Here is an 8,447-nt window from a genome sequence, read left to right as displayed (position 1 = left end):
CCTGTCAGTGGTCATATTCAAGTAAAATTGCAATAGCTACAGGGAGAAGCTACCACAGAATAATAACTCATGAAGTTGTCTCTAAGATGATGAATCTCCTTTTCAGGATTACTGTTCAGACACCAATTTTAAACCAAGGAACACAATCATAAGAGGTATCCTATGCTTGAAGTCCATGCTCAGGTTTGTATAGCCAGCACATGTGCCCATTGCCACATGTGAGCAGCTGACATTGCTTTTGAGAGGGGAAAGAATCTCTCCTTCCCCTTTCAAAGGAAGACTCAGAGAAAGAATATACACTATATGTTCTAAAAAGATGGAGAAAAGAGAATGAGAGTAGAAATTGTCTCTCCCTTTAAAATCTACTGAAGAGTAGTTTTCTAATTCAGTGGTCAATATTCTTCGACACAAGTATCACTTGGCAGAGTCATGGAATCCAAGGAATCAGTGAGAGGATTGTTTTGTCATTCCAAAGCTAAGAAACCATCAGTGTTAGGCTAGTATACATGACATACAGGAAATGTTTCAGGGGAGCTCGGTTCATTTCCACATATGTTCCATTGGATAATTCCTGCTACAAATGTAATAGAAAAGTTTCAGTGACTTAAGAAGAATGAAAATTGAGGAATTTGAAGAAACATAGAAACACTGAATAAATTATATGATTCTGTTTTTTTTTTTGCTGATTAGTTTTGCTGAAATTTTAAAAGATCCTTTTAAAAATTTTTAAGAGATGGCTTGCTGAGTAGGGGAGAAAAGAGAGATCTGATTGTAAATAAAGTCATGTACAAACAAATGTTACTAATAAAGTTTTTTGAAAGAGAAAGGGTTGGACTAGATCAGTGATTCACAACCTATGAGCTGAGGACTATAGAGTTGTTGCAAAAGGTCAGTAAATACCCATCTGTACTAACATTGTTATACATATGTGTACATATATGTAATATCTCCACATATAGGTGTATTTATTTGTATATATACATATATATATACACATACACACATAAAAACCAAACCTCTGATTCCTAATGAACAATAGAGAACTCCCAGGAAAGAGGAAACTCCCTGAAACAGTATAGATCTATACCTGATATGTAACTTAAAAGTCTTAGAATGTTGCCTGAGGGCACTGAAAAGAAAAATGATTTGCTTACGGTCACACAGATGCTGTTAGTGTCAGAGGCAGAATTTGAATGCATGTTTCATTGACTCTGATGCCAGTTCTCTGTGCATTCTCCCAGATTGCTTCTTCATCTTTATTTAGCACCAACAAAATATGCAGTCTGAGTACACTAAATAAGCAAACATACCTTTTAAATCAAAAATAGCTCTGGAATACAAATGAATCATTTTTTTCAAATAGATAATATGAGGAACAAAACACAAATTCATTTAAAAGCATTACTTAAATCAGAGTACTTTTTGTCATCATCTGTTTTCTCAATCAACAGCTCCTGACTGTCATGAGAGGATCTGTAAAATTTTTGTGAACTTGAAAAGATTGAAACCTCCTAGAAACAGATAACCTTTAACATCCTTTCCAGTCCTAATGTCCAGTTTTATGTGTCAGAATCCATTCAGGCAAATAATGAAAGTGTCATCCACATAAAACAGTCTTAATGTGGAGTCAGTTGAAAAGCACAGATATATTATTCAGAATAAACACTGCCATTAACATCAATACTGAGTTATAACATTTGGACAGCCCTCTGCTGATATTTCCATGGAGGTATTCTGTTAAAGCTTATTTGGAAGATGAGGCAGATTTCTTCTGTGGGAAGATTTGCAAACAGGCATGCCATAATAATGTTCATTGGCAAGTCTTTCAGTTGTATTTTGATAAATCATCAGGCCATTTCCTTTTTCAAAAACCTTATAATAGTCCAGTTCGTCTGTCAGGTCCCATGCATAGTATTCTAGTTCTACTTTTATTGAACTCCTTTGGCTATTAATCTTCTTTTGACTTCTTTTGAACGTGAACCCTGTATCTCAGTTTCAAACTTTTAGCAAGCTAGCCTGGAATGCATGAAGCAAAAAGAACTTATCACTTGCTTCTTCCACTGACTCCATGAGCTCCTCATTCATTTTTACCACATAGTCCTTTTCATGTATTTACTTCAGTCCAAATATCACTATATGGCTTCCTTTTACCTTGTCCATGATCGACATAGCTTTAAAAAAAAATAGCTTACTCATTTCAGTTCCTGACTACTGTCATCTATTAAAAATCTTTCTATAGCTTTCCAGATCTTAAATAATCCATTTCATCTAAATAAGGAGGGGATCAAATCTTTATGGCAACTTAAACTATTTCTCCTTTGCAACTGTAATTTCCTTATTTAGCACATAGTTTTTGGTTCTATAAAAACAATATTTGAACTCCATGAAGTCAATAAAGATATAGTTTTATGAATAATACTGTAAAAAAAAGGATTACAATAAAGTCGGAGAGCTTTCAAGCTTTTTAATACAGAATGAAGGGGGAAAGTATTCATTATGAGGAGATAGGCAATTTATCCTGGCACTAGAGATTCCAGGATAGCTTCTATGATTATTTAGTTAATGAGATAACACTACTTTATTGACTGATTTCTGGTTGTCTTGTTTTTGTCTTTACCTTTAGAAACTGCTATTAATCTTTAGCTTTTGGAAGGGCTATCTTTTTGCAGTTTTCCCATGCAATTAATTTTGTTCATGGATGATAGAAGTGCTCCAATCCAGCAGTCTGTTCCTGCATGCCTAGTTAAAGTACTCCTTTGCTGGTGGAGTGCAGAAACTGAGAGGTTCCCCTCATCCCCAGCTGATCACTGAGCTTCTAAGCAATGCTCACACCATTATCAAGAGTTGAGCAAGATGCTGGAGCTCAGAAGAAGAGCCATAACTAGCAAAGGATAAACAGGGCTTTGTCCCAGGTCCTGCTAATAATGAGAACACACTTTATTGTCCTGGTAAAGCAATCCTGTGCCATATTTTGCTTTTCTCCCCAGTATCACTGCATTATGCAACTGCTACCCCCAGAGTTCTATCATCATAGCACCTAATTCGCAGACCTACCTTTTCAATATTGCCTTCTCTGCCAACTCCATAATAACAAGAACTGAACTGTGCCCTTTATTGGTGTGACTGCACCTATGGTTGGACTATCCTCTGAACTTCTATTGTGCCTGTACCACCTTCCTCCCACCACTGTTTTTGAAATAGGTAAAATAATTTCTTTTTACAATTTTTGGTTCATAGCTGCTATTTTCTTTCCATTTCTTCTTGGTTAAACCCCACACTACTTCAGTCCTACCTCTGATCCCCTAAAACATTTCCTCAACACATTTTAAAATCCTTTCCTTCCATCTGAGAATAATACATCATTTACTAAGTGTTGGTTCCAAGCTCAAATGGGATAGGAATAAGGCAATTGAAGTTGTGACATGTCTCCAGACTCTAGCTAGAAAGTGTTTGAGGCCAAGTGTGAACCCAGGACCTCCCATCTCTAGGCCTAACTCTCAATCCACTGAGCTCCCTGTTTGCCCATCCCTCCAACACTTTTAAAAGTTTCCCACATTCTTGAAAACTCACACACAGATTTCTGGGGAATGCAATTCTAAATTGAACAAGTAAAACAAATGTCCACATTGATCATGCCAGAAATTGTATATATCTTTCTGCATTTTAATTTCATTGTCTTTCTGGCAGGAAGTGATAGGCTTTCTCTTCAATGTCTAGACTCATGTTTTACCATTGCATTGACCAAAGTGTTTCAAAGTTTTTTTTTTCCTCCCCAATGTTTTAATCATTGTACTGATTGTTCTATCTCTGCTCACTTCTCTTGGAATAATAATGTTCTATTACATTCATATACCATGCTGTGGTTAGCCATTCCCCAATAAAAGCCCCTAGTTTTCAATTTTTGACCATTGCCCTTCCTTGTTCTTTTTAGTGTATCTGAATTTTAAATCCTGGTAGTCAATAGTTTCAGAGTGCTTATACTATATTTCTAGCCTCAGTTTATTTAATTCTTCTTCATTTTCTCCAGCAAAACTTGACTAATACGTTGTATGATTTTATTGTTTTCTTTCACTACCACTAGCACCAGCACCAGCACCACCACAACCACTACTATTACTAGCTAGCTAACTAGCATTTATGTATCACTGTAAGATTTACAAAGCACTTTAAATATGTGTCTCATTTAATCTAACTCTCTGTGTTTGTACAGATTCTCTCTTAGGTTTGGATTCAATGCTTTCTACAGCTCCACTTTCTAAAATTTACTTTCTTCAAATGTTAATTCAGCTGCCACTTAATCCATAAAGTTTTCCTTAAATCTCCATCTCCCCATAACCCCAGGTGAAAGCACATTTTCTCTCACATTCTTCACAGTATTTTTTACAGATATCTCCTCTGCCAGAATATCATGTTAGGAACAGACCTCAGGTACTCATCTAATACATCCTTTTCTGAATAAGACTACCTACCTTCTCCAAATTTCTAGCAAGTGATCAATCAGCAACTGTTTGAAAATCTCAACTCAAAGACTGATGGATTGACATTCTTGAAGGTGGCTGTCATGCCTTAAGTTGGCACTTCTCTAGGCTAACCATTCTTGGTTCCTTTAATTAATTCTCCTAGTCTTAAGTCTGTTCACCATACTGATATGTGGTCATCCTCTACAAGGTGCATGCTAGCCTATCATTTTCCTTCTCAAAATGTGGAGACTAAACAATATATCATATTCCAAAGAAGGTTTGAGTAAGACAGAGTGTATCAGGATTATCCTGTGTTTTGGACATTCTGCCTCTTTAAATATAGAATTTGCTTTTTTGGTTGCTCTGGCACACTACTGAGTTATATACTGCCCTTGCATTCCACTAACATGGTCAGCTTTTTTTCCTTATGAACAGTTAGTTATCTAATCAAGGATTCCCATCCTGTAGTAACATAGTTGATTTTTTTAAAAACACAAAAACAGGTCTTTATACTTATCTTCATTAAATTTTATTTTATTAGACTAGCCCATTGCTCTAGAACATCAACATCTTTTTAGATCAGCTTGATTATTCAGTGTGTTACTGATACCTCTCAGTTTCCTGTCATCTTCACATTTAATAAATAGCCCATCTATGTCTTCACCAGTGCCACTGAAAAATACTTAATAATATAGATGCAAGTACACATTCCTGGGAACTTATATTAGAGATCTCTCTGTGCTGTAATCTACTCATTAATAACTACTTCTTGGGTCCAGCCAGTCAACCAATACTCAATCTACCTAATTATATATATTCTGTCTTGTCTACAATCTACTGATTTGTTTTATTGGTCTGTGTATCTTTTTTATAAGGGAGGGTTTCTATCTGGAAATGAAGTATAATGAAGATGGCTGGTTAGTGATAGATATCCCAAAAAATCCATCAATACAATATTTTTCAATGCAAGGGAGAAAACAAACAAAAAATACAGGGTATATAAACAAATAGTAGTTTTGTTATTATCCTGTCAAATTATACATAATATATATGTACACATATATAAACAAGAAAGAAGCTTGTATAAGAAACTGTGAAACATACACACTTTGTTTTTTGTGTGCATATTAAAAATCTAATGGCATATGACAATTTACAGTTCCTTATACAAGCCACTTTTTGGGCCTTTTATATATTGAAATGTTTGTGTTTGTTGGTGATTATTAAATTCACATTTAAAAAGAACATTTTTTAAAATAAAGAGTTGCCTGGGATACACACAAACTCAGGTATGGGTGCCTGCATCCACATATGTATGTATACAAATATTCACAGGAAATAGCATAAAGAATATTGTCAAACACTTTGCAGAAGTGAAGAAATCCAGAAATACTTTGTCTACAGTATTCCCCTAATCTAGTAATCCTGTCAAAAAAGGAAATGAGATTAGTTTGTCATGAGCTATTCTTGATGTAGCCACACAAATTCTTAGTGATCACCACTTCCTTTTCTAAATGTTCATAAGCAAACCTTTTAATAAAATATTTTAGAAATTTGCCAGGAAATCACATCAAATTTACCACCCTACAGTTTGAATTAAATTAAATGTATACTATATGTGATGTACTATGTTAAGCATTAGGGATAGGAAGATAAGAATGAAGAATTTCTTTCCTTTACAGTGCTTACATTTGGGGAGGGGGGAAATAATATATGATACAAGGCAGGATCTTAAAGGGGGCAAGGCAAGCATAGATCATACAAAGTTCCCTAGGAACATTTGCATTGGGAGGAGAGAGAAAGGAGGAGGGAAGAGAAAAGGAGGATAGAGCTGAAACTACTAAAGGGATAAGGGAAAACTCATAGTGGCACTTGAGCTAAGTCTTGAAGGAAGATTCTAAAAGGCAGAGAAGAGAAGAAAATGAATTTAGCATGAGGGAAGGCTTTCATTCTGAAGGTCATTCTGTTTGTCAGAGAAAAACAAAATAAAATAAATATTCTTTAGCTGGACCTTCTCTCCAGCATCTTTTGTTATTTTCTAATCTATTCCAAACAGTGACCCTACCAATATAGCTTAAACAAAACAAACAACCCAACTTTCAATTGTCCATAGTGTTCATTGCCAGCCTTGACTAGTTCTGAGCTTTAGTCTTCTTGGTTCTATTCTCGTCTCATCCATTGTTGCTTGCTTTATGATATTCTGATCTGAACCACATTGGTTTATGTAAAATTTTATCTCTTCCACACTCCCTCTGCATTCCATCCACTTCTGCATTAGATTGAAACTCCTTAAAGGTAAGAATTATCCCCTTTTTCTTCCTTTTATCACGAGGATCTAGCCCAGTACCTTGTACATCGTAGGCATTAAGTAAATGTTTGAGGTTGAGGTTGAAGCATAATTTCTGTGTCAATCATAAAATAACTATTTGCTGTGAACTGCTCAATTTCTCTGCCCTTCATCTATCCTGAAGTTTTCTGCTGTTTCCCAGAGAAGTCAAACATCTGTTTAGAACCAAACAATAAATATTTTGTTATCATTGCAGGTGTTCCCCTACAGGGCTCCTTCCTGGATGACAATTTAGAGGGTATCCCTGTGGTCTACCATAGTAGATTTCATGTCTGGGCCAAAATCAATAAAAAGTAAAGACTTATGATGTCCGATTTGCTCAGCTTCACGTTTCCCAAATGTCCTAGTTATAACAACAAAGCTGGGTACATAAGAAAAGCTGACTCATATTTCCTGCAAGTCAGCACAGATATCCATCCAAACTGTTTGAACCTTTGGACATTTCCAGAGAGAAGGCCAAAATGTTGAAACAATTTATGAGCATTTGTTTTATTTTCTTAGAACAATATAAGAGCATCTGTTACAAGATTTCAGACAAAACCAAAAATTAACATTGAAACACACCTCAATGATGACAGTTTTCATTCTGATAAAATGTTGGAGCTCTTTATTGGTTAAAAAAGTAAAGTATATTATTTTTTAAAGACATGTCATAGACCTTACTAAAACTACATATTACTGCAAACATATAGATGTTAATGAAAGTAAAATTAACTTGGAAACTAGAATGTTCTAAAGCAGTAATTCTTGTGTTTTTGAGTATATGAAATTGAACAGTACCAAAAATGTGACAACTGACATGGTCAGAGATAAAAGGATCTCAGCTGTAATGCACTCCTTCTTTTACTACAACCTATACTTTTATTCTCACCTAAGTTTAGTCTAGTCATTTGCCAGGTTTATAATGATCTCTTTAATATGCCATGTCTCTGAAGGTTGTTCAGCTGATCTAGTTTTTTTCCCCCTACCAATTAATCAACAATATTTACTAATACCTACTATGTACCAGACATTGTTCTAGGTGCTGGAGTCTTGGTTGCAGACAATTAAATAATCTCTACTCATAATGAATTTTCATTTTTAATTTAAATTTTTAATGAATAAAAATGATTTTCTTTCCACCTCCCCTACCATTGGGGGGAAACAAACAAACAAAAATGGTAAACAAAACACTTGTAACAAATGTGAATGGTTAAGCAAAAAATAAATTAAAAATCCTGCTTCAGCCATGTCAGATAGGGGAAAGAGATCTTTATAGAGATATTTCTATAAATATAGAGATATTCTCTCTCTCTCTCTCTCTCTCTCTCTCTCTCTCTCTCACACACACACACACACACACACACACACACACACACACACACACATTTCTCTACCTTGAGTCCATCAATCCTGTCAGGAGATGGTTAGTATGTATCATCACTGATCCTCTAAAATCATGGTTTGTTATTACATTGACCAGAGTTCTTAAGTTAGCTTTTATAACATTGTTGCAGTACAAATTATTCTCATGATTCTGTTCACTTTGCTCAGTTTCATCTTCCCAGGTATTTCTAAAACTCATCATTTCTTAAAATAGAAGTAATATGCTATGCCATTCTTATGCCATCATTTATTCAGTCATTCTCTAATTGATGAAC

Source organism: Monodelphis domestica, chromosome 1 (assembly GCF_027887165.1).
Source record: "Monodelphis domestica isolate mMonDom1 chromosome 1, mMonDom1.pri, whole genome shotgun sequence".
Taxonomy (NCBI): Eukaryota; Metazoa; Chordata; class Mammalia; order Didelphimorphia; family Didelphidae; genus Monodelphis; species Monodelphis domestica.
This window is presented reverse-complemented; position numbering follows the sequence as displayed.